The sequence below is a fragment of the Lytechinus pictus genome, chromosome 17 (assembly GCF_037042905.1).
Source record: "Lytechinus pictus isolate F3 Inbred chromosome 17, Lp3.0, whole genome shotgun sequence".
Taxonomy (NCBI): domain Eukaryota; kingdom Metazoa; phylum Echinodermata; class Echinoidea; order Temnopleuroida; family Toxopneustidae; genus Lytechinus; species Lytechinus pictus.
Window position 1 is genome coordinate 17,376,670 of NC_087261.1, and position 25,060 is coordinate 17,401,729.

General features: G+C 35.5%; 1 pseudogene; it reads left to right on the forward strand.

Moving 5' to 3' along the window:
- The first annotated feature begins 2,369 nt into the window (after nt 1-2,369).
- Nucleotides 2,370-25,060, forward strand: LOC135157337 (plexin-A1-like; annotated as a pseudogene).

The window sequence follows — 25,060 nt, forward strand, 5'->3', positions numbered from 1 at the left end:
GACGCACACACACATTTGACAAGACGCCTAATGCGAGCGCGCGAAGCGCGAGCTGAACATTTTTACCTTTCTACATAAAGAATGAAAAAATTCAATCAATTTCGTTAATCGTGAACAGGATAGCTATATAACTATACGATTGAGGCGAGCGCGAAGCGCGAGCGACAAAATTCGAAATTTAGTCCTAAAAACGGGATACTCTATTCATGTTTTGTAAATCATGAATAGGATGAGTAATAGGGGATCTTCCTATATTAATAATGCAAGAACAATAGTACGAGCAGAAAACTGTTGATATTGTAATCTGAAACTGGATATTGATTTAAATAGAGAACAAGTTGCGTATCTGATGAAACATGCTAGCGTGTGTTTCATATTTAGACCTAGAAACTAGGCATTTTAAATATATCTTTTATCATGAAAATCAATAAAAAAGGTGTATTTCAGCTCTATATTTCAAGCAATTTGTAGGAAAATTGTGAGGTGGATATGGATCGTACTTAAAAAAGCTAACATATTTCATTATTATTACTTTATGTTTTGACAAGAGACCGGGACATCATTAGGACAAGTCATCACATGATCTTCCTATTCCTCTTGCTAAGGGTGAGATGAAACAAAAGGGACAATCTAATTATAAAATTATTTATCTTATTTATAAAGTTATTTATCTTCAAAGTGCCTTGAGCATTTAATAAAAATGGAAAAGATGCTATATGAATCATATGTATTATTATTTTTAAGCTAATATGCCTAAGTAGGGCACGAAAATCATGGCCTGAAAACTGGAAATTTCAAGAACTGTGGTAATTATGAATAAGATGCATGAGTAAATACATTTTTAACAATTAATGCAAGCGCAAATCGCGAGCCGAAACTTTTGATAGACTGTCACGAAATGTGGATTTTAAGAAGTATGTTGAATAATTAATATCGAGACATACATTACTTGCCAATCAAAATGCGAGCGTGCAGCGCTAGCTGATACGTTTTGACAATCAGATCTGCAAAGGGATATTTTGAAAACTTTATGGAATACACGAGAATAATAAAGGTAACTGATAAGTTAACATTTGCAAGCGTGCAGCACGAGCAGAAAATATTAATGTTCAGATCGTAAAACTAACATTTTTAAAACTCACTTTAAAACAATCAATTTGTAAATCAAACAAAATAATGAAAGTTCGATTTCCGCGGCTAAAAATCTTTTGCATATTGACTTCCAAACTAGATATTTAAGCTCCATTTTAAACAAGATATGTAAATCAACTAACAGGCAATGCGAGCACGAAGTGCGAGCGAAAATTTTATATAGTGAAATATGAAAGATTCTTTTTATTTTCCAAGTCTTTCACTTGTCTTCCTCTTCTTTTTTCTCTCTTTTCTCCTTTTTTCTCCCCCCTTTTTTCTCTTTTTTTGCTCCGCCAATAGGGGGGACCCGGGCCCCTCGCCCCCTGGATCCGCCTCTGATATAAAGTGGCACAACAACTTGATTGGGAAAACCAAAACCAATGCGCTTTGGGCCTAATGGGAAAAGCGCAGTACAAATAATAATTAATAATAATAATAAATACAAAAAAAGTATGTAACGCAAAAGGATGTAACAAATATTTCCGTCAGAGCAAGTGTCTTGTCTTCCTTTAGGCCTAGTAACTGTCGGTAGAGCAATCGTGAGCAGAGCAATTGTTATTCGAGGAGCATTTGTCGCAGGTATTTTATTTAGGTCTTATATTTATGTTTTTTAAGCAACATGCCGAGAAACTGTCGATGGAACAATTATTGGCGGATTATTTGTCCCTACATGCGGAGCAAATTTCGGCGGAGCAACTGTCCCTACATGCGGAGCAAATATTGACAGAGCAATTGTTGCCGGAGCATGTGTCGTTCGGGTAGCATTTATCGCCGGAGCATTTGTCGCTAAACGTGGAGCAATTGTCGGTGGAGCAACTGTCAGCGGAGTAACTGTCGGCGGAGAAACTGTCGGCGGAGCAACTGTCGGCGGAGCAAATGTCAGCGGAGCAAGGGTCGGCGGAGCAAATTTCGGCGGAGCAATAGTCGGCGGAGCAAATATCGGCAGAGCAAATGTCGGCGGAGCAAATGTCGGCGGAGCAAATGTCGAGGAGCAAATGTCGCGGAGCAAATGTCGCATTTTTGGGGAGCATTTATCACCGGAGCAATCGTCGCCGGAGCATGTGTCATGGATTCGTGCATAAAGATGCAACATCACGTCTGTCACCTCCTACTGCTCCAACACAGTTGTCGACGCCCATTTTGTTTTGTTTGTTTCCAGTTCTTCCGAACTTTGTCGAAACAGAATTGTTCTCAACCGATTGATAAATAAACCTTCACTTGTGTTTTTATAGGATCCTGTGATCTCAGGGTTTAGCCCTACTGAGGGACAGGCAGCGGGAGGAACCCGAATCACAATTACAGGAATGTACCTCAACACGGGAAGAATCATCGAAGCTAGATTTGGAGAAGCACATTGCAATTATTTGTAAATAACCTTCATCTCTGTTCGTATTTTTAGTGTAACATAATACATATACATTTTAATTTCTAATACTATGCTTGGAATTGTGAATAATAATAGGATTTGAATCTTTTGACAAAAAAAATGTGTAAAAAAATTGGGTATTCAATTGATGTGCACGCGTACATAATAATGTAACAATGGAATTTTAAGGAGCATGACCTCTTTAGATTGGCAGGGGCCCGTAACACAAAGCTTAGTAACGATCGTAAAACATTCTTCTACGATTGATTGCATTGATTAGAATGTGCAATCAATCTTTAAAATCAAGCGTACGACCAATCGCCAAATTATATGTTACGGGACCCTGATGATGTCATATCCCCACTTGTTCTTTTGTATTTTAGTATATAAAATTAGGTTAATTCAAAATTTGTCTACCAGGAACTTAAACAATTGGATTGACAAGTAATTGAGTGCCTTATTTTTTTCTTGCGCAACTTATTACGTCTTAATGGATACACATCATTTACACATTTAAAAAATATATAATCAACAATTATGATTTCGTTAAATATCATTAAAAAGGAAAGTGGGGATGTGTCATCATCCGCCCACCTAATGAATATTCATGAAGACATGTTTAGAACTATTTCACCAGAAAAAAATTAAATCATTTTCTTTATTAGTTATTCAACTTTGATCAAATTTTCGGAATTTGCTCTGTGAAGTGTACTCTATTTATCGAGATATAAACATATTCAGGCCGGAGCATCCGTTCAACTTGTAGGTAGATTGTATTCGAGAAATGGGCATGATGCAACGCAAATTGTTTCATCATGGACATACAGCAACATCATATTGCATTAAATGATATTGCATTTGCATCACGAGCAGAATATTATTGATAAGGCTAATAAATACAATCGCATTATGAAGGTCAAACACTGATTTTTTATTATTATTATTATTTTTATGGGGGGGGGGCTGATCAGTAATAGGTGAAACTGTACGTCTTTGCAATTTTGCGATGATGAGTTCGATCACTTACGAAACAAAGAAAAAACACGATACTATATCAAATAACATTCGACTCAGTAATAGTTATCTTAATATTTTTGCCTTCAAAAAATCAATTTCTCTCAGAAAACAATAATACACATTTATTAAGGACATATTATATAGATGGTAAAGAAATATGGGGATCGAGCTCACTAAATACCTGCTACTTCCAAGGCAACAATTCATGAATGTTTCATTTTTTCAGGACCGTTCGTGATATGACAGCGACCTGCATTACAAGCAGTAAAACAATTAATGAAGAGACTTCATTGATATTCATCATGTCGTTTGATGGAGTGGAAAGAATGTTTAGAGAATACAGCTTCACTTACAAGTTAAACCCAGAAATTATTAATATTGACAGATCCGAAGCAATCATGTCGTAAGTCCACAATTCATCTTTTTTCCAACAATTTGATGCCGACTCACTCGTCTTTTTCGACAATGAAACTGTTATGGAAAGCCAATTTGATTATAAACGCGCGTCACGATTTTAAGACGATGTATCGGAATGCCATTTATATTAATACGTCACTTTTTTATTTTCTTATACGTTATACTTAGTGCAAATATTCATTTAATACGTAACGTTGTATTCTTATTGTAGTGTGATCATGGGCGTCGGCGCAGAGGATTATCCCCTGTTCTTGGGGGATCTATTGTGGTGTCCCTCCAAATGAAGAGCTCACTTGCAAAAGGGGTTAGGTCAATTTTTCATCAAATTAGATTTTGTTTCTCAATGTATAGGTGTTAGTAGGTCTGTAAGATGATACCAAATAAAAGTTGAAATTCCCATTAAAAAGTGATCTAAAACGGCAAAGAAAAATTACTTTTTTCAAAAGGGGTTAGGTCCAATTAATTTTAGTTGCAAAAGGGGTTAGGTCCACACAGATATTTTTTGGAAAATAATTTTTACAAAAATATGAAGACAGGTGGACTTCTGTTATACCCAATTTTATGTTCTCTTGGTAGAGTATCACGAAAATTTAGTTCGCATAAGAATATTGCAATATGGGAGAATAAGAAAATGATTTTCGTGCAGCGGACCTAACCCCTTTTGCAAACAAACTATTCTGAAGAGCTCATTTGTCAAAAGGGGTTAGGTCCATTGCTCATATTTTTTTTTTATTATTTTCTGTCCCAAATCCTCTAAATTTTTTGTCGTTCTAATGAAAACAAAGAAATTGGAAATTCACATGAAAATGTAAATAAAAGTGGCAAAGAGAATCGCCTTTTTAATCAAAATAGATTGGTTTCGTGTTGTTTAGTTGCAAAAGGGGTTAGGACCACAATTATGATTTTTAAAAGAATATATAGAAAAAAATTATAACAGGTAGATTTCTTTTATATATACCAAATGTTATGTTCACATGATAGGGTAGTACATCATGACAATTTAGTTTCTCATATGAGTATTGCAGTAAGTGAGAATAAAAAACATGGTTTTTCATGGAATGGTAAAAAGTGGACTTAACACCTTTGGCAACTAAACTCTTCAAATACAAAACTTAGGATTGCTCTGCTCCGACGCCCATGATCGTGACTGGTCTATTTTGTCATTTGTTACGTCATGAATTCGTTCACTCGCGTATTAACATATTGGCTTTCCACAGATTAGGCGCCAAGTAGGCCTACACGAATGGGCCAATGTAGAACCATCGCAAAGCATAGTATATTGTATGCTCAAATATATATATATCATGAATGTTTTGATTCTGTATACGTATATTATCTGAAAACTTGCATATTTGTTTTATAAAAGATATCTACTTGGATTAAATAAATTTTATAGAGAATATTCTCATTCTCCAAAGAAAATATGGCACAGGCTGAATGCATATATTAATATGAAGTATAAAGGATTTAGGGATATTATTCTCGTGTAGAACCGCCAAATGACTATTCCACTCTCGATCTTTTTGAATGTTTGTTTTACATAGAGGAGGTCTTAATATTGAAATAACAGGAGAACGGTTTGATCTGGTCCAAAACCCCAGGATCATTGTTACGTCACCAACAACTAGCGCATTTGAGGTAAGATACAATTTCTAAAGTCGCAGTTTGCTCATTTTCTGAGAATGCGAGTGAAAGTGATTTATCATTTGAACTAAAATAATTTTAAGAACGTTTAATGATTGTCAACCTTTACTTTGGAGTAAAGGCCAAATTAGTTCCAAATCTAACCAGTCGTACGATTGCTGTGATGTCATTACGACTAGGTTTTATCTTTGTTTGTATTCTAATAAGGATGTTAGCATAGTAAAAGCTTTGAACATATGTATTCGTACGATAATTTGGAAAATTGCGCAGTAAAGATATTTCATGTCTCAATATTAGCATCAAATCCTACTTCGTTTTATTACAAAATTGGGTCGCAGACAAATCTAACGTTTTGCAGTGGCCTTAGCATTATGTTTGTTTTGGTTGGTATGGGTGTGCGCGTTTGGGAGTGTGCGTGTATTTAGGCGAAGGAGCGTTAAAGGTTGGTGTTGTTTTCCATAATCGAATTTATCAATTTTGAATCAATGTTATTTCTTAAATAATTTTGTTTCCGATACACTAGTCAGATGAAAAAGGCATAACTGAGGTTCAACACTAATCTGTAATCATAAACAATCATGCAAAACAGGCAAATGAAAATCAGTACTGAGAGGTTTGATTTTTGACAATGTCAATTTATTCTATCTCTCCTGTTTATGCACTTCATTTTTATATCAAATCAGATGCGGCTGAATTCGATAGAATTAGAAGACACTGAGGTGTTGATTTAACACCAGTCCAGAATCTGTATATGACCACACCAGAGAGGTGTTGAAACAACACTTGTTTGAATTAAATAGATGTTGTTTTAACACTAATTGGTGTTGTATAAACGCCTATCTGGAATTGGTCCAAAACCAAACTGATTTAAAACTTGTCTGGTATGGTCAAATATAGATTCCGGACTGGTGTTAAATTTATACCCCAGTTTTTTCAGTGCACGCATTTATTCCAGGTAGTAATCCTGCATAAAGTAAAGATTATAAGGCATTATACTAGTAATTAACATTGCATCCTTTCTAAAAATATATATCAGCTTTGCAACGGAACAGACACTCTGCTGATATGCCCATCGCCAAAATTTCCTGGCGATGTCGCCTCTACCGTGAGGAAAAGAGCACCTGACGTAATCACGTTTGTCGCAAATCTGACATTTGACTTCGATGGTTACATAATCAATGGCGGCTTGATAGAATACTACCCAGACCCAATTTATGAAAGCTTCGGTGGACCAAACAGACTCTATGAAAGCAGTAACGGACGGCTCGAAATAACAGTAATTATATTCCCGTTTGCCTCACTCCTTCCGCTATCTTGTTTTATATCCTGGATAAGAATAAATGCATACAAAGAATAATTATCAAAAACCTTGTCCTTTTACCAGTTTTACATTTCAGTTTTAGATTTAAATGCATATGATTACTTTGTTAATTGTCATGAGTGAATGGTCTGTACCAGTGATACCTCATTAATTGAACCGAAAAACGAAAGAATAATTGAATTAAAAAGTATATTTAACTTTCAGTTATAATTATTCATTCATTATATTTATCAAATTATTCATGCATTTATTTCTTATAATTTTTATTTGAAAAAAAAAATCCTCTTTAATATGAAATGATGCTCATGACTGACAACTGAGCGAATAGTTCTCTCTCTGAAATTTCGAAACCCGTTTATCATTTTGTACATCATCCTTTCCATGACATGCCTTGATAAGACCATGGACTACTCTGAGTAGTAGGTCTATGATAAGATTAACAACTGAATATATTTTTACAGCTACTGTATCTTCAATGTAAAAAAATAAAATTACAATTTTTATCATAATTTCATGAATATTGACGAATATGCAGTGTTTTTTTTTCTATTTATCCAGGGATTTAATTTAGATCTGGCAAGTAGGAAAGATGATATTCATATTCTACTTGGACCAAGCAGTGTATGTGATGTGGATTATCTTAAAACCGATGCTGTTGGATGCCAACTACCCGAAGAGAGACCCCTCGCAGGTGATGAGAATGGAACACACAGTGAAGGAACCACGAGGAACTTACCAGCAGTGACGGTAATTCAAGTCTTAACATTTTTTTTTTGGTCGGGGCAGTGCTCCACACCAAACGAGCACACAGTGGATCTTCATCCATTTGTGACCAGTCACTCCCAAACTGACAATAATTCACCAGGGAGAGATTTCTGGGCAAATAACCAAAATACTAATTTTCCCTTTTTTAGCAACAAAATATCTTTATCAGAAAGAATAATTGATCTTCCTTCAGACTGTCAACATTCTATATAAGTTGTAAAGTTGAATGAAAAAAAGGCTTCATTTGACACCAGTCTTTGCAGACTGCTCGATTTGTTTTTACTGAAATTGCACAGTAAGCAAATCTCATGCTTGAGTGATTCCAAACTTCAGACCTTGTTTTCTCTTTTTTTCCAACTCGTTATTGTGATGGTTATTCCTGATAAATTTGACAAGTTATACACCATGTTCAAGCTTGGGATCTACTACCTTTTCAAGATCCAAAACCAATTGTACATCACTTCAGACGACTTCATGGTCTAGGGGTGGCTGATTACATGTATACGCATTTAGATTTCAATTTCTTTAGTCACGATATGAACGAAACCATCCCGAATGTTATATTAACATTTGAGTGTCTCGATTGTTATGTACAAGGGTGTGTACGGTGTATGACGCGCACGATAAATTGTAAAGGCTATATGGGTAAAGGTGAGAATTAAAATGCGTGAGCTTACGCGCATCAGCAATAGGATGTTGGTGTGAGTGTTTGTGTGTTGTTTGGGCTGGGTATATACGTGTGAGTAATATGGTTTTGCGTGTGTTTGTGACTGTCACGGTGGGTGTGATGTGTGCGAGTGCATGAGGATGTGTCGTTGCGTTTGTAGGTGTTTATAGTGGGTAAAACACCGTCAGAGTATTTACTATAGATAGAAAAAAGTTTAGAAGCTCTGAGTCGCTTTTATCGCAAGAAAGGTGTTGGCTTACTTGGCATGGTCCATTATTTTAATTACGTTCTATAGGTATTACATGGAAACCTGAAGTTCTATCCGGGATTTGTTTCAGCGTGGCCTACAGAAGGAAACACGTTGATAGCTACCGTAATACCCACTGTTATTGTATTGCTCATCTTCATCACCATACCTACAATTATTATAGCCGTGTGGTATAGGAAGAAACGACTTGAAGTGAAACGCGCCAAGGAAGAAGTAGCTATGGTTCGAATGAACATCCTGAAACGAGTTCGCGAAGGTATTTTGGGCGTTTTCACTTTCAGTTGATATGTCGCATTTCCCCGTCAGACTTGCCCACGGAGAGAATAATATATTGCATATGATTTTGAAATAAAAAAAGTAGCTGATGCATGTGATGCAAGAAAAATAGGGGAGGTAAATTCATTTTATTGATATTCATTAATATACATTCTTACCTCTCTTGAAGTATTTGCGATTTATACAGCAGTCCGAATAACATTTTACTTTTGACCAATAGAGTCATAAAACTGATTTAAAACAAAAATTCGAATGAAGTACACTTATTCCATTTATATAAATGTGCATGTTTTTACAGTTCAAATTGAAAGCAATATAATGAGACTCGTTAGAAATACATGTTCACCTTCGATCGACTCATTCCTTTGTCTCATTACCAGTCTCTAGTACAAGTTTAGATATGACGGTTGCTGATAACAGAGTTCAGTCTCAAGGAGTTCCTTTTGTGGGAAATGTCCAGTATGTGACACTGATGATGTTTGCCGGGCTAGGTGTTCACCCAGAAACATCAGATCCAGAGGTATCAATCTATTTATAATTAAATACTGGTTATCTTAACTCTTTTGTGTTTTGTTTGTTTAAAGTGATTCAAATTAATAGAACAACAATGATAATAACTAAGAAAAAATAAAAGTAAAAAATAGCAATAACAATAATTAAGCAAAAAATTTCTCTATATCATAATATAATGTAAGCGGTATTGTCCATTTATCAAATACAAATACATGCATCTTGCGGCATACTTCATAGAAAAAAAAGATAATTTATGTGAAATATAGTGGAGAAGTTATACAAATATGACATCACCGAATTAGGTCACATTGCCAATGAGAGGATAAATCTAAATGCTCATGACTTTCATATAATTTACTCATTCTTCCTCCTTTTATTGGTCTATTTTTTTAGATTATTTTTTTTCTCTCTTTCAATAAATTCAACAATGATATATGATATAATAATGATAATAATAAAAATATTCAATATGCTCACTTTATGTTCCCAGTATATGGAAGACTTTATGGAGAATTCAGTTATTGTATTCTACAGAATGCTAAAAAAGAAGGAAAAAATTATAGAGTTCGTCAGGCAATTGGAAACAAAGAAAACTGGACAAGGTCGAGAAAGGTACGACGGAATTTATTTTGTTTGTTTTTTTTCCCTGAAAGTACATTACGAAAATTACTAACCATAATTAATGCTTTAACAGCATTATGATATCCCGTTGAATTAAGAGGTTGTTTATCATGCTTATGTTTTTCAGTAATTCGTCATGAAAAATAAGAAAAAAGAAAGAGAAGAAAACAAGAGCAACTCGGAAGTCAGACCCCGTTCGTAACGTTTAGTTTTAAAATAATGATAAAACAATGATTTAGTTCTTGTATAACGCATTTCAGACCTGTTATGACTTTACAGAAATAATATCATACAATATAAGACATTACTTAAAATTACACTTAAACTGAGCATCAACATTAATCAAATACATATGACATAAGTATAAGGAATTATCTAATTCAATGCTTCATTGAAGAGAAATGATTTAAGCTGGGATCTGAAAAGTCCAGGATTATTTTGTGAACGGAGAGTTCTGGGGAGGGAATTCCAAAGGGTGGGGCACTGTAGGAGAAGGACCTTTCACCAAGCGTCTTATTTCCAGGTACTTGAAGGAGTTGTTGGGTTGATGATCTGAAGGTCCTTGAGGGGTGTTTGGAGAAACAAGCTCAGAGATATACTGCGAGGCAAGACCGTGGACAGCATGAAATGTTATTATGAAGCGAATTATGAAGCGAATTCGTGATTTAATGGCTAGCCAGTGAAGTTATTTGAGTATTAGTGTGATGTGGTTGTGTTTTCTGGATCTGGTGACAAGTCATGCGGCTGAATATTGGATTCTTTGGAGCTTTGCTATATCAATGTCCGGGAATCTATACAAGAGACTTTCACGGTTATCGAGAAGGGAAGACACAAAGGCATGAATGAGGGTTTCAGTCACATTCTTACTAAGGTATGACCGAATAATTCCAATACGTCACGGAGCAACTGAGGCCTTGCGACAAAACCATGTTGACGTATCGGCGCATGTTTGTATTCTTGTAAAAAATGACACTAGATAACATACTGAAGGGGATGGCAGAACCTTGCCATTGACGTCAAAGGGAGAGCCTCCTGAACTCGTCTGAAAGAAGATGAGACAACAAGCACCTCCATTTGCTGTCATTAAGTTTCAGATAATTGCTTGCCATCCAGTTCCGTACTTCCTGGAGGCAGATTCCAAGACTCCCTATACAAAATTCTCCCTTTCTGAAGGAGAGAATAAACCTTGTGTAGAGAAACCATGTGCTCGAAAAATGTCCTGAACTGTCGTAGTTTAGCAGATAAAGAGAATCGGACCGATTACTGATCCTTGAGGCACTCCCTACAGCGGTGGTGTTGAATCAAATGTGTTGGCTTGAACGCGCACTTTCTGCTCCCTTCCAGACAAGTAAGATGTTAACCACTGCAATGCCGTACCAGTCACCCCAGTTCTGTACTTCAGTCTAGAAACCTGATTGTCTCCGATAACTATAAATGACAGCATGCATCTTTTTTTAGGAGTGTGCGTGTGTTGTGCTGTATGAACCCCTCCCCCCAAAAAAGATGAATAAATAAAAATGAAAATAAACAAATAAATGCAAAAAAAAAATAATACCAAAAATAAATAAGTAAAGGAAATGAAATAAAATATATTGAATAATATGAATAAATAAATATATAAATAACATGAAATATAATTTCAAAAAGGCGTTTTTCTGTCACTACCTAGACTGTACATTCCGGATGTGCAAATTTTTACTTGTATGAAAGACTGTTTTAAAAAGCTCAATAAAAACTACTGCATGCTAAAGAAATGTTTACCATTAATCGGGTACAGCGCACAACAATTACTAACATTTACATTAAGACCTACGTATATTTTTATTTTCTTTTTGAAGGGAATTAATTGCATCCCTGTTAGCAATCACGTTCGTCAGTGAATGGAATTCAATTGTCTTTACAGAGTAAGTTCATTTTCCTCATCTTTCTTAACATTTAAGCAATGTACTATATAATTTTCGTCCGTGGTTGCACTGTTACAGACTACAGTGCCACAACATATTTTGCCCTCGTTCTATATTCCATGGTCATTTGAACTATCCTAATTATAGATAAAGGAACAATTAGTGTTGTCAAAGTTTGACATAAATTTCGACTTGGGCTTTTTACACTTTTTAACAAGATGTGTCCCTCATTAGATAAGCGGTGAGACAAATCACAAAATACCACATAATATTGAAATTTTATGGAAATGCCAGAAAAAATAGAAGCAAGCTGTATTTGAAAAACGCCCTAAATGTCATTTTGTAAAGAACTACAGAGTTATGTAAAGTGTATTTTAAATAGAAAGAAATTAACAAATAAAATTAATTCATAAATGCTTATACCCATTCCGTTGCGTCCATATTTACATGTATAGTCCTTGATGAAGATCAACTGTAATCTCCAGAAAGAACAGGAAACTGACAAACCAAATTCAGCATTACAACCAAATTCTTGTGGAACACATTTAAAAGAATTAAATCTATAAAACAGGCACGCTTGCGTGGAAAAAGAGAACTGAACAAATATCATCAATGAAAGTTTGAGAAAAGTTGGACGAACAGCAAAAGCTGAGAGTATTTGATTGTCCACTGCGAACAAAATATGATATGACCCCCAGATAATGTACAACACCCCTTTTTCCTGGCCATTCGACACTGAAATCCAACCTCTGAAAGCCCCCCCCCCCCCTCCACTCAGTGTTATTTAGGGTGCGCCTATCATGCCTATGCTCGCTCTCTCCCTTTGAAAGCACCCCCCCCCCCCATCTCATGTCTGCAAAAATTTCTGAACCCCCCTTTCGCGGGCTTTTCCTGCCTTGGAAAAAATCTGGAACACTGCTCAATGTACGCCCTATCTCAGGTGAGATCTCATTCCAAACCCCTATCTCAGGACAGACAACCTCCCCCCCTTCATCTCAGGTAAGCTTTCGTTACAATAGAGGTTCCCTGATGTCATGATGGAGGACAAAACAATAGCAAAACCATGAGTTTTCATAGTCTGATGTACAGGTTTTTATTGTTTGTCCTCCAATGTGGCTGCTTGTGGGAACCCTCTCTACTTTACGATAAACAAATTGTCGTTCAAAATGCTAAAAATCGTCCAACTTTGACAGTTTTCGCAGGATCCGAAGGATGTTCAAGTTATGATTATGAGGTGATTTCCCAACAAATATTGGTAGGATTAAAATACAAAAACTGGTTATCTAAGACGACATAATTATGGAAGTTTTTAAACGAACAAGTATATCGAGGAAACTGAGGTACAAGTTGCATGACAAAATATGAGATCTGATGTCTACAACAGTACAACCAAATCAGTGCAGTATCATTGCCGAGAATGGGGCACTAAGCCTGCTATACAAAATATATACAATGTTGGTGATCATGTAACCTGCTGACATTTTGAAAAAAAAATTAACTTAATGTTCATCGATTACTTATATTCATATTTCAATTATCCAGTTTATTAAATTTTCAGAGTGATGACCGCTCTTGTTGAAGATGAAATCATGGGGGCATTAGAATCCAGAAGACCACTGGACAAACTATTCACAAAGTAAGTAATCAAACCTTTGGTTGGGTTTGGGGTTATCATTGTCATGCATAAACGTTATGTACAGTGTGTATTAATTAACGTTTAAAGAAAACAATAAATCCAACGTCATTTTGTCAGAATCATAAGCTTTAGTGAGAGACGTCAACTTCGGATACTAAACAAATTACATGAGTAAGGTCTAGCATATCGCTGTTATGCAATTATCTTGGACATACATCTAAACTCTGCATCATCATGATTGTATATCCTCTCATTTAAGAACTGAATCTATCACCGAGAAACTGATCAGCAATTGGTTTTCAATCTGCATGTTCGAGTACCTAAAGGTGAGGCGTGTTATTCCCAATTTAAAAAGAAAATATATATACATAAAGGTATTTACAAAACTTCTTCAGTATCAAATTGTAGTATCAACCTTCAGTTAAACTGAAAAAAAAATCATAGTTAATGGAGAAAACCAGATGTTTGTAGTAACCAATTTAGCATACAACATGTATATGCTCCTGTACCCAAAATGCACTAGTTTTTGTATTAAATGATCATGGATTATATTTTTTTCCATACATGCTATACGTACATAGGTCACTTTCGAATTTTGATCGTGGTGTGTCGACTTTAAAATTGCGTAATGTTTGGTTTTTTTTTTAATTCCTGAAACTTTGAAACTTAATTGAATTGAAACAAACCAAAGTTACCTTTGAATAATACGTGTCATGGCTATTAAATTGAATTAACCAATAGCTTAGAGCGTAAAGGTAGTGTATAATGTACACTATTACATTTTTAATGTTGAACTCGCGCACAATTCTTTATATTTACTATCTCGTTTCATGTACTACTTTAGGTATATGGACTCTATTCATTATTCATGCTGTACCAAGCAATAAAGGCTCAAGCCGAGAAAGGTCCTATAGATGCTGTGACAGGGGCTGCGTACTACACGCTGGAGACTGATAAACTCATAGAAGAAGAGATCGACTTTAATTCTCTTGTACGTTGACGGAAATTATGATACTAGATGGGACTGGTCTAAAAGTGTGTCGTTAAATGAAACCAATTTTAGTCATAGAATATACTTTGGATCGTATTTCTAGATCATGAGGGGTGTCATTTTATGTTATGCAGGGGCCGGGGAACGGTTTTCAAAGTGGGGGGGGGGGGGCTGACTATGCAAAAAATCACAATCATATGGGAATTTTTACGTTCTTGCACACGGTTTTGGAAAAAAGGGGGGTTGGGCTGACCCCCTCCCCCCCCCCCCTCGGCCCCTGTCATGGACTTTTTTGAGATGGAGGTCCTCGTCTGAAATAAAGCTTTGATCTCATTGTAGGTTAACAAAGTCTATACGTACATGCATTTTAAAATAAAGCATAAATCTATGAGCAAACAATCACATCGTATGTTTATTGTGGTTTTGGGGGCGTTTCTTTCTAGAAAGTTAACAAGAAAGCTACTTTACGTAAAAATACAGATAACTCCGCAAGAACTTTGGTAATTCCTTTGCAATGAAAATGCTGAACTCTAAAAACCTTTCAATTATTTACTATACTTTCGTTTACACTCCTCTTGACATAGAACATCGATGTTGTTGATGAAGACGGCCATGCATATGTTCGAGTAAACGTGTTGGATGTTGATACAGTGAAGCAGGCCAAACAGAAGATCCTAGATTGCCTTTGGATGAAGAGTTTCTGCCTGCTACCGAGGGATGTTGATGCAGTTGACCTCGGTGAGAGCTGTTATGATATAGGGCAATCAGAATAGGTGATGAATTTAAGCTCCATAAATTAAAGAAGGACTTTTTCTGATACTGATGTAAATTCTGACGCTTATATAAATTCTGTCATGATACCGAAAATAAACATGTATGTACCATTCATAGAAGAGAAGAAAACCCACAATGGAAATGCATGATAGGTTGAAAATCAACTAAGTATGTAGTGGTGCCTGGCGTTAGAGCAGAGGCGTCGATACGGGGGCGGGCCCTTCAAAATATTGGGGGAAAACATAACGTTTTGCCCCCGACCAATAATTCCGGATGTGCAAAATTAAATAAGATTGAATGTTACACAAAAATTGACAAGCACGATTGAGATACACAACGCGTTCTTTACTTGAAATCGTGCTCAAAATGTCTGCTTTTGAGATTGGAATAAAAAAAATCAGCTAACGCTTCGCGCTCGCATCACTTCTTTAGTAAAAACCCATACTTTTCATGATTAAATAGATGAAAAATTTCCCGTTTTTAGTTCTAAACCTCAAAAGAACTCCCGCTACGATTTGCAATACTCTGTTTATTGGATATATTTATGTTCTTTATTAAACACGTCCATTAAACTGTCAAATTTGTTCAGATCAAAATATCAAAATTTTTAGCTCGTGCTTCGCGCTCGCATCTACTCTTCTTTTAGATACCAATTTTAACAATTGGTACCAAAAAATGCTTAGAATATCAAGCTTTCAGGTCAGAATATAAAGAAACTTCAGCTCGCTATCGGCACTCGCATTATCTGTATAGTGAGATATGTATCCTCCTAATGAGTCACTACTAACAGTCCTAAACAGGTACCCTTTCCCTGTTTTCAGGTCTATATACTAAAAAATATCAGCTCGCGCTTCGCGCTATTATTTATTCGTTGGTGAGATATGTGTCTCTTTTTCATGAGTCTAATGTGTGTGTGTATGTGTGGGTGGGTAAGTGTGTGTGCGTGAGCTTGTTTTGTGTGATCGAGTTCCTTTGTAACGTTGATTCATGAATTTGCCCCCCCCCCCCCATCTGAGAAATGGATCGACGCCTCTGCCTTAGAGGATCGGATTGATCAACTTGGAAAAAAACGCCCAGAACAAAGGGACAGGCTATTAGAGTACCGAAGTGTGACGTCAGTTACCATGGTGTCATGACAGGCTGGTTCTAAACAGAGTCTCAGCTGACGATCGTCTGTACATGAAGTTGGCTCGTCTGAAAAAAGACATTATAAGTGATTAAATTCCGATAGCAGACATTTTCTCCAATGAGAAACAGACGCTTTCATTGGGTGGGTTTATTTATTTAGAACCAGGCCGCCATGACAACTGACGTCATCGCTTCGGTACTCTATTCTTGATGTGTTTAATGGGGGAGGTGTTAATTTAATGACACACATTTTATGGTACCCGTAGGGCCGTAATATTAATCAAATTAACTTGAATAGGGATGTTAGGTATTTCATGTAGGTATTTTGACTGCCAGTATCTAAATGACACTAGTATGATCAATTCAACTAAAATGCCCAATACACAACGAAATGGATTATCATTCTGCCGATAAGATCAATACTTCACGTTTCAAATTTAGTTATCCAAAGTGCGTTTTTGCTCGTATAATTTTTGTTTTACAGTTTGGATCGAATCCCCTGAAAGATACATTTTGCTTCAGGATGTGGACGACATGTCTGAGACACAGAGCAAGGTCATGTTCAATACACTGAAGAGCTATGGGGTTCGTAATGTGTTTTTGACTTTATTTTGTGTTAATCATTTTAAATCCTGATTGTCAGATGTTTATACTCACATCATAAAAAAGACGCTCACTCATTTATAAGCAATTATAAACCTACAATCATTGTAATTAGGCAATGAAGTAAGTATAGAGTAAGAATTGGTAAGTAAACTTCGATTATAAGGCATTCTGACGGAATAATGGGATTATCCACATCTACCGACGCGGGGGTGTTATAATCACACACACATACACCCTAACACAAAAGCGTCCTGTACATGTAAATATATTGACGTGGTACATGGTTGTCAATTTGAAATAATTCACATGGGCTTGATAAGGATCTGGTAATGAATTTCCAAAGCCAATAGGGGCAACAGTTTGTAGATTTATTTTCGAAGCCAGATCTCTTCACAACGTGTACTCGTTCGCCAACACCATTTTTTTAATCCTAAAGTTACTGGTCTTTTTTTTTAACTTTACCCATTACTGTTTTTTGCTGTATTCCTGCAATATAAATTCAGTGTCCCCAGGAAGATGCGTAATATTGCTTTTAGTTTGTGTGCATTAGATTGGCATATTTTGGGAGTAACGATCTACTGAGAGAGAGGTTGAACATTGATACATCGAATTTCAACTGTGTATTTCATTTCTTAGATTAGGAACGGATCTCGTGTTGCACTGGTAGGAAAGAACCAGCTACCGAAAGCACCTGTCAATGGCTACCAAGCTCTTGATGTCAAAGAATTATCTTCGAACCCATGTAAGTAAATTTATCTCACTGTTTTAAAATGTAGCCATAATGTGCTAAAAAGGGGAACGCCTTCCCTAATCACCTGTGAATCTTCACAGAGTGAAGAAACAAACCTTCAAATTTTTAGTCTAGAATGATTTCCAACTTAATATGTCAAGAAAATCGTCAAACATGACAAATGACAGTACTCAATGTCGGTAAATGACGAACTCAGTCTGAATAATTTCAAGTACAGTGAATTCGACTTGTTTTGAGCCTTGCCGTGTATGTTATCGTCATCTGTTAAAATAGACCTTTGAATTCATATCAATTTTAATAAATGTTTATTTCCCCTCCTTCAGATGAATCATTGATTCCTGTATCAGATGAGACGAATCTTACATCAGGACCATCTCTACAGACTTTGAATGCTGTCCATTTGAAGGTTTTTGGCTAGAATTTTGACATTCGTATGGTTGTTCGTTGTTTTATCGTGTAGTTGATAAACTTCGTCTCTTATTTTACCCCGTACTTATATCAAGAGTAATATCATATTTGATCGCAAGAGCGCTAATCCACGTTTGGGATGGGAGAGTGTGCAAAAGTAAATCAGGAATGTCCAAAAGTACAACATTTTAAGGAATAATGAAGCTTGCCGAAAGAATGAAAAATTTGTATGTTAGATGGAAGGCATATTTTGTTTCAAGTTCAATTGCCTTATCATGCTTTCCAGTGATTTCAAGGTTAAAATTCAAGTTGTAAAATATATTCTTTGGGGGAATGGCAAATCGATATTACCCGCCCCGGCCCAAGATTGACTCTGCATGACTCTTTCATGACCATATCTATGTAGGCTGTGGTTAATTAAGATTGACTCTGCATGACTCTTTCCTGACCATATCTATGTAGGCTGTGGTTAATTGAATGCGAATATGAAGTATGTTTCGACTGACTGTTTTAATCGCCCAGATTGATGCTGAAGGGCAAACAAGGAAAGCAGTTAACCTGCCTGATAACATTAAAAGAAAGAGAGCTGAGCTTGATCGGAATCTTGCTATCCCACACATGCTTAAAATGAAAGTAAGTTATTGTATCTCCGATGTAAATGGTAGTGGATTCAGTATCTCCTACTGGAAAGAACACAGTGTCCGAAAGTGTGTTCACAGTGTGGATCACAATATGAAATCACCTTCACACTGCTATACTTGATTATTGCAACAGTGTGAATCACATATTCACATAGTCGACCATGTGAGCGCGCTGTAAACACAGTCACGCTGTCGAAATGTCCACAGTGTGAACATAAATGTACTTGTATATTTAGATTGTTGAATTTGGATGTTTTAACAGTGGGAATAATTAACAAAGTCCACTATATGAGCGAACTGTGTTCTGTACGACGCTGGTCTTTCTAATAGGAATTGAGGCCACGAAGGGAGTAATTCTGAAAATGATAGGATTGTCCATTGCCAATATTCACATTAATTTTAAAATTCGAATAAGTAATTGCTCAGTATGATTATGTGTGAAAATGAAATTCCTATAGTCTTTGGTGACATTTAATTTCTCATGTGGGCACCGGTTCAAAGGAGAATTTATGACTCTGGTCTTATATTTATGAGTGTAAAGCATTACTGTTATTATAATTATTAACATTGTATCATTTGCATTCTCATCAGTATCATCATTTCCAAAACGATCGTCATCACTCTAACTATGATAATCATATTAGATCATCATAAAATCGAATTTGGATGTTGTGATGTCGGTTCAATATCGTTGATTTGTAGGCATCAATAGGTCCATACGTAGATGGAGTCTTTGAGGTTATGTTTAACAAAACCATCCCGGATCCCTCTACCTGTAAAGCATCTCTTTGACACGTTTGATGACCTTGCCGTCAAGTACACCGATGGGAAATCGTCCAAGGAATGCGCGCAAAATTGGAAGATGAATTGGTGAGCTAAGTTCTAGTATTATTATTTTTTATTACGTTAGATATAATTTTGAAATAAAAAATAACATCAAAATGCATCAGTACCAGGGATTTCAGACACACCATATCACCCTATGCTTGAAGTTTTAAATCTAACCACGAAATTGTGGTTTAAACGCACTTTTAATGCAGGCCCATCCATAATTAAAAGAACTCATTGTGCACTAGAGTTGGACTTGATGAGCTTAAATGGCATTTGTTTTCTCTTGTTTAGTCCATCAAGTCCAAGCGTTTTGTTGGTTGTCTATCCAGGATCTACGTAACTAACATATTTTTGTTTTACATCTCGTCGTTTCCCTCATTTACTCTCTTACCTAGCTTGTCTCGCTTCTGGTGTCAAATACTTACCAACCTACCATCTTTGTTTGATATGCCAAGATCAAAAACGGCTGATCGATGTGTCATCGCTGTTGGTGAAGCCATTACTGATGCAGCGAGGACCACCACACTGTCACAGGTAAATATACCCATTACGCTATTAATCTTCCACTAAGTACGATTGATACCAATTTGTCCATTCATTTCGTTTTCTACTTTATTCAATCAATCCACAGAAAAATTGATCAATATCTGCACTCTCAGTTAATTCCAAGTGATCTGCATAATTATCATGTAAGAATAAACGAATCTTTATGATATTACAACATTTTTCTTTACTCAACATCCGCTTTTGACGAAACGTTCAGCATTGTACTCGTGCTAACTCTGTGTAGTTATCAAAAATCCACTAGCTCTTGGGATTTCTCCTTGATGAACATTCAGGTGGGGCTATCAAGGATGTGATCACTGGAAACGATCGAAAAAAACCACCTCAAATGTGAGCAAAGGGGTTAATTAGAAAATGTCTGAACTCAAACCAATATCTTATACGTTCATTATTTTTTATGTATGGTCGGCTATCATCATTAGAGTGAATCAAACCATCTACCTTACTAGAGAAAAAAAATCAATATCTGCACTCTCAGTTAATTCCAAGTGATCTGCATAATTGTCATGTAAGAATAAACGAATCTTTCTTTATGATGTTACAACTTTTTTCTTTACTCAACCTCCGCTTTTGACGAAACGTTCAGCGTTGAACTTGTGTTACCTCTGAGTAGTTATCAAAAATGCTCTTGCTTTTGGATTTCTCCTTGATGACTATTCATGTGTGGCTATCAAAGATGTGATCACTGGAAACGATCGAAAGAAACACTTCAAATGTGAGCAAAGGGGTTAATTAGAAATGTCTGAACTCAAACCAATATCTTATACGTTCATTATTTTTTATGTATGGTCGGCTATCATCATTAGAGTGAATCAAACCATCTACCCTACTACAATGAACATCCGCTACAGCGACAGGTGATGTCTGACTACTGCTCCCTGATATCAAGGCAACCAAAGGTCAAGTCAAGACTCAAGTTAACAAGAGATTTTTCCTTCATCACAAAGGTAAGTTGATTAAAGAATACTTCACTTTTTACTCTTTATACTCCGATTGTTTTAACATGCCCAACCAGAAAAGGAGGAGCCAGGTGGGGGTGGGGCCTCAACAACTTTGTTTTACACAGTCACTTGCATATTCAGGTTTTTAGAACCACTTTTCAAAATTAGTCTAAATTCAAATTATTTTGTCCGTTCTGCCATCCCATTTTTTAAATGACCTCTTCATTGACAACACAGTGCATCACCGGTAAAACATTTCTATATTGAGAAAAAAAAAACATGTTTAGGGCGATTTGGTCAACCATAAACATGCCTACATTAGGCCCTTGTTTATACTGCACATGCAAGGAGTGACATTTGCAACCTTATTCATTATGAATAAATAGTTTAATCATGGGGTAAAAATGTTTAAAAAGTAACTATTTTGTTTAAGGTTACCGAAAATGATATGAGAATACAACAATTTCAATGGATCATTCGGTACATTACCTTTTTGATAAATTTTATCCAAAAAGCGAGTGATGTAATACGGATGAATATGGAAGAAGTAGGATTAAATCAATAGTTTCTGGCATTACATGTTTGGATTAAGATTCATGTCGCATTTGGAGTTGATTACTACAATTTTCCTATTTCATTTTTTCCATTTTTTTTCTTTCATTTTATATTGTTCCCTTTAGGAGTTCAAAGGTCATTTTAGTCACCTTTCGAATTTGCTGCACCTTTACAACCTCACCAAGGATGACGTAGAGGGCCTCTTGAAATAAAGTGTTTGGAAAAACATTAATGCCACGCTTGAAGTAATACATGAATATCATCTCACAAAAGACGCCGATTAAATTAACATCCGTGATCGGCGCCACTATGTGGATGTTGGTAATGGGAAGATTTTAAGAATGTCTCCGTTGCGAAATAGGTGTACCTTATGTATTTTCCATGTTCAAGCTTTCCGTGGTGTTAGTTACCAACATTTTAGTTCACTGCTTGACAAATAAAATAACCCTTATAGGCCATACGATTTAGATTAATACGTACCGTTAACAACAAGTGTGTATTCTTCCAGTTTTCGCCTCGGGATTAACAATGAAATTCATTTTTTTCTTTCTTCTAATGTCATCAAACATCTAAGTATTGAGAACTTCTCCATGGCATGAAATTATTTCGGAATAGGGGGTAGCTTAAATGATTACAAGATAAACGATTGGTTTTGTTTATTTATCGTAAAATGACTAGTGCCGAGCAAGACATTTGATAATATTCATTCATGCCATTTGTTGTTTGACCAGGGTAGATTGTGTTTGTAGATTCTCATAAAATCTGCAAACAATTCACTTGCATAAACAGTTACTTGTTCAAGAGTACAGTAAATACGATATATCACATTCCATACCAATGAAAACCATGGAAATAAAGAAAATGTACTTTGATAGCGTGATATTGCACAATGCATAATGCAAAACGTATATTCCATCAATCCCCTGTATCTAACATCCGATCTGTGTACATACTGTTTAATCTGTATAATATAGATATGTTTATGCAACTTGATTCTGACAATTAATCAAACTTGAATTTAGATCCATAACGCCTTAAATAGAGTGCGTGTATATTTTATATATCATTTGTAAATCCCAAATGGATCAAATTCTTCAAATTAAGATGTTCGTACCAGTTAACCCTATAATCGTTTGCATCATTAACTATTGAATTTGATGGTGAAAAAACTTTGTGTATCATAATATTGTTTATGTAAAAAATTATATTAGTGATATGATACGGTTTATATGTATTGGTGTGACTACATGTATCCTGTAGCGCTCTCTCTTTCTTACAGACTGAAATATGAAAATGAGTAGTATTAGAAACAAGAAGTAATTACATGGTAAATATAAGTTAATACTATAATAATACAGAATCTAAGATCTTTATATTATGTTATAGATGTCCGTAATGGTGTATGTTCAAGTCGATTGGTTGTATTATGCAGGTCTTAAAATGATCACCGTTCTCTCTTTTAACGGATGAGAAAATGAAGATGGGGAGTATTGCTAACGCAGAGTGATAACATGGTAAGGTGAACATGAGTCAATACTTTAATAAATCAGGGCCCTGTTGCATAAAAGTTTATGTATTGATTTATGTCATGATTTATGTCACGATTTATGTCATATAGCATAAATCATGACATAAACACAAATATTGACATAAATCCGTTGCATAAAGCTTTATGTCTTAAATCACGACATAAAATCATGACATAAATCCATTTGAATGACATAAATTTATGTCGTGATTAAAATCAAGACATAAACTGCGGCTTTCCGCAATAAGTGACTTAAGGGTAATTTTAGGATTATTTTTTATAATTATGCCCTTTGTAATTTGATGATATTTTGAGTTTTACTTGGAGTTTCGAAATAATTTTTGTGTCATTGGATAGCCTAAGATGTATTCTTTCAATATTAGAAAAAATAATTATCGTAAATATTTCCCTTATTTTTATAAGCAATGCTAGGCCTAAGCATAAAAGTTATTGTGCTTAATTTTTGAGGATAGGAAATTTTCCTAAGAATAATATTATAATTTAATATATCAACGTCACATGTTTTTTCAAGCACCACCCCTCCCTCCCGAAATAATGATAATAACTTTGACTTTCAGTCTAGAATCGCCCCTTTTGTGCTTAATTCAGATGTGATTAAACAAGAAATTTGGTACACACATTGGATGACTTCAAGTCCGGTGTTGGCGTTGGTATTGCGATTGCTTCCCCTAGCTCCAAAACCTATTTTGTGTGTTAGAAATCATGTTGCCATGGTAACGGCATATTATATGACAAAAAATTGGTAAAATACTTTCAGTTTTAATTTCTTCATCAATTTTCAACCAATTCTCTTGGAATTTGGTTCACACATTGAGTGAGAGGTAAAGGTGTGAGAGACACATATTTTGTGTGTGTTGGAAGTTGTGTTGCCATGGTTACAACATATTATAAGCCCCAAATTGGGTAAAAATATATTGGTTCCAACTACTTGATTAGTTTTCAACCAATTCTCATGAAATTTGGCTCACACATTGGTCTCGAGGTAAAGACAAATACAGGAATTTTTTTTGCATGTGTCGGAAATCGTGTTGCCATGGTAACATTATATAATATGTCAATACCTCTGTCACCCATCATTTATATTTTTTGATCTTTGAGCACCTGGCCATTTTCTTTCTATCTCTCTCTCATCAAAGGTAATCCCCCCCCAAAAAATGCTTTATCCTCTTTTCCCCTTTCATTATCATCCTCCCTCCGAGATTGGCCCACTATCATTCTCGGAACTTATCTCTCCAATTCTCAATACATCTATCTCTGTTAATGACTCCTTCACATTTATCGTACTTTTTCTTTTCCTTTTCTCATTCTACTTCACCTCGCCCCCTCTCTCATTATTCCCTATACATTGTAATCTTTGCATCTCTGGATCTTTCTCACTTTTATATGAAATTTCCTTTTAATTTCTCGCCCTTCCTACTTCAAATCTTCATCTCAATCAATTATTTTCCTAATTATGGGGCAATATTCAGAGTTCATAAAAAACAATCATACAATTTTCTACAAATATTAATTACTATTTTTAGTAGGGAAACAAGTGTGTTCTGAGGGGCAAATCATATTTTAACCACACCCCACCCCCTCCCGATTCAATAAAAAAAAACGAACAAAGAGATGAAGCAAAAAGAATGACATTTTATGTAAATTTATTACTTTTAAAATAAATTCACACTAAAATTTGTAAAACAATGTAATCGTGTTACCTGTCCCATGTCCTTTAATCATGACTGTATAAATATGATTTAAAGGTCAAATCCACCCAGAAAATGTTGATTTGA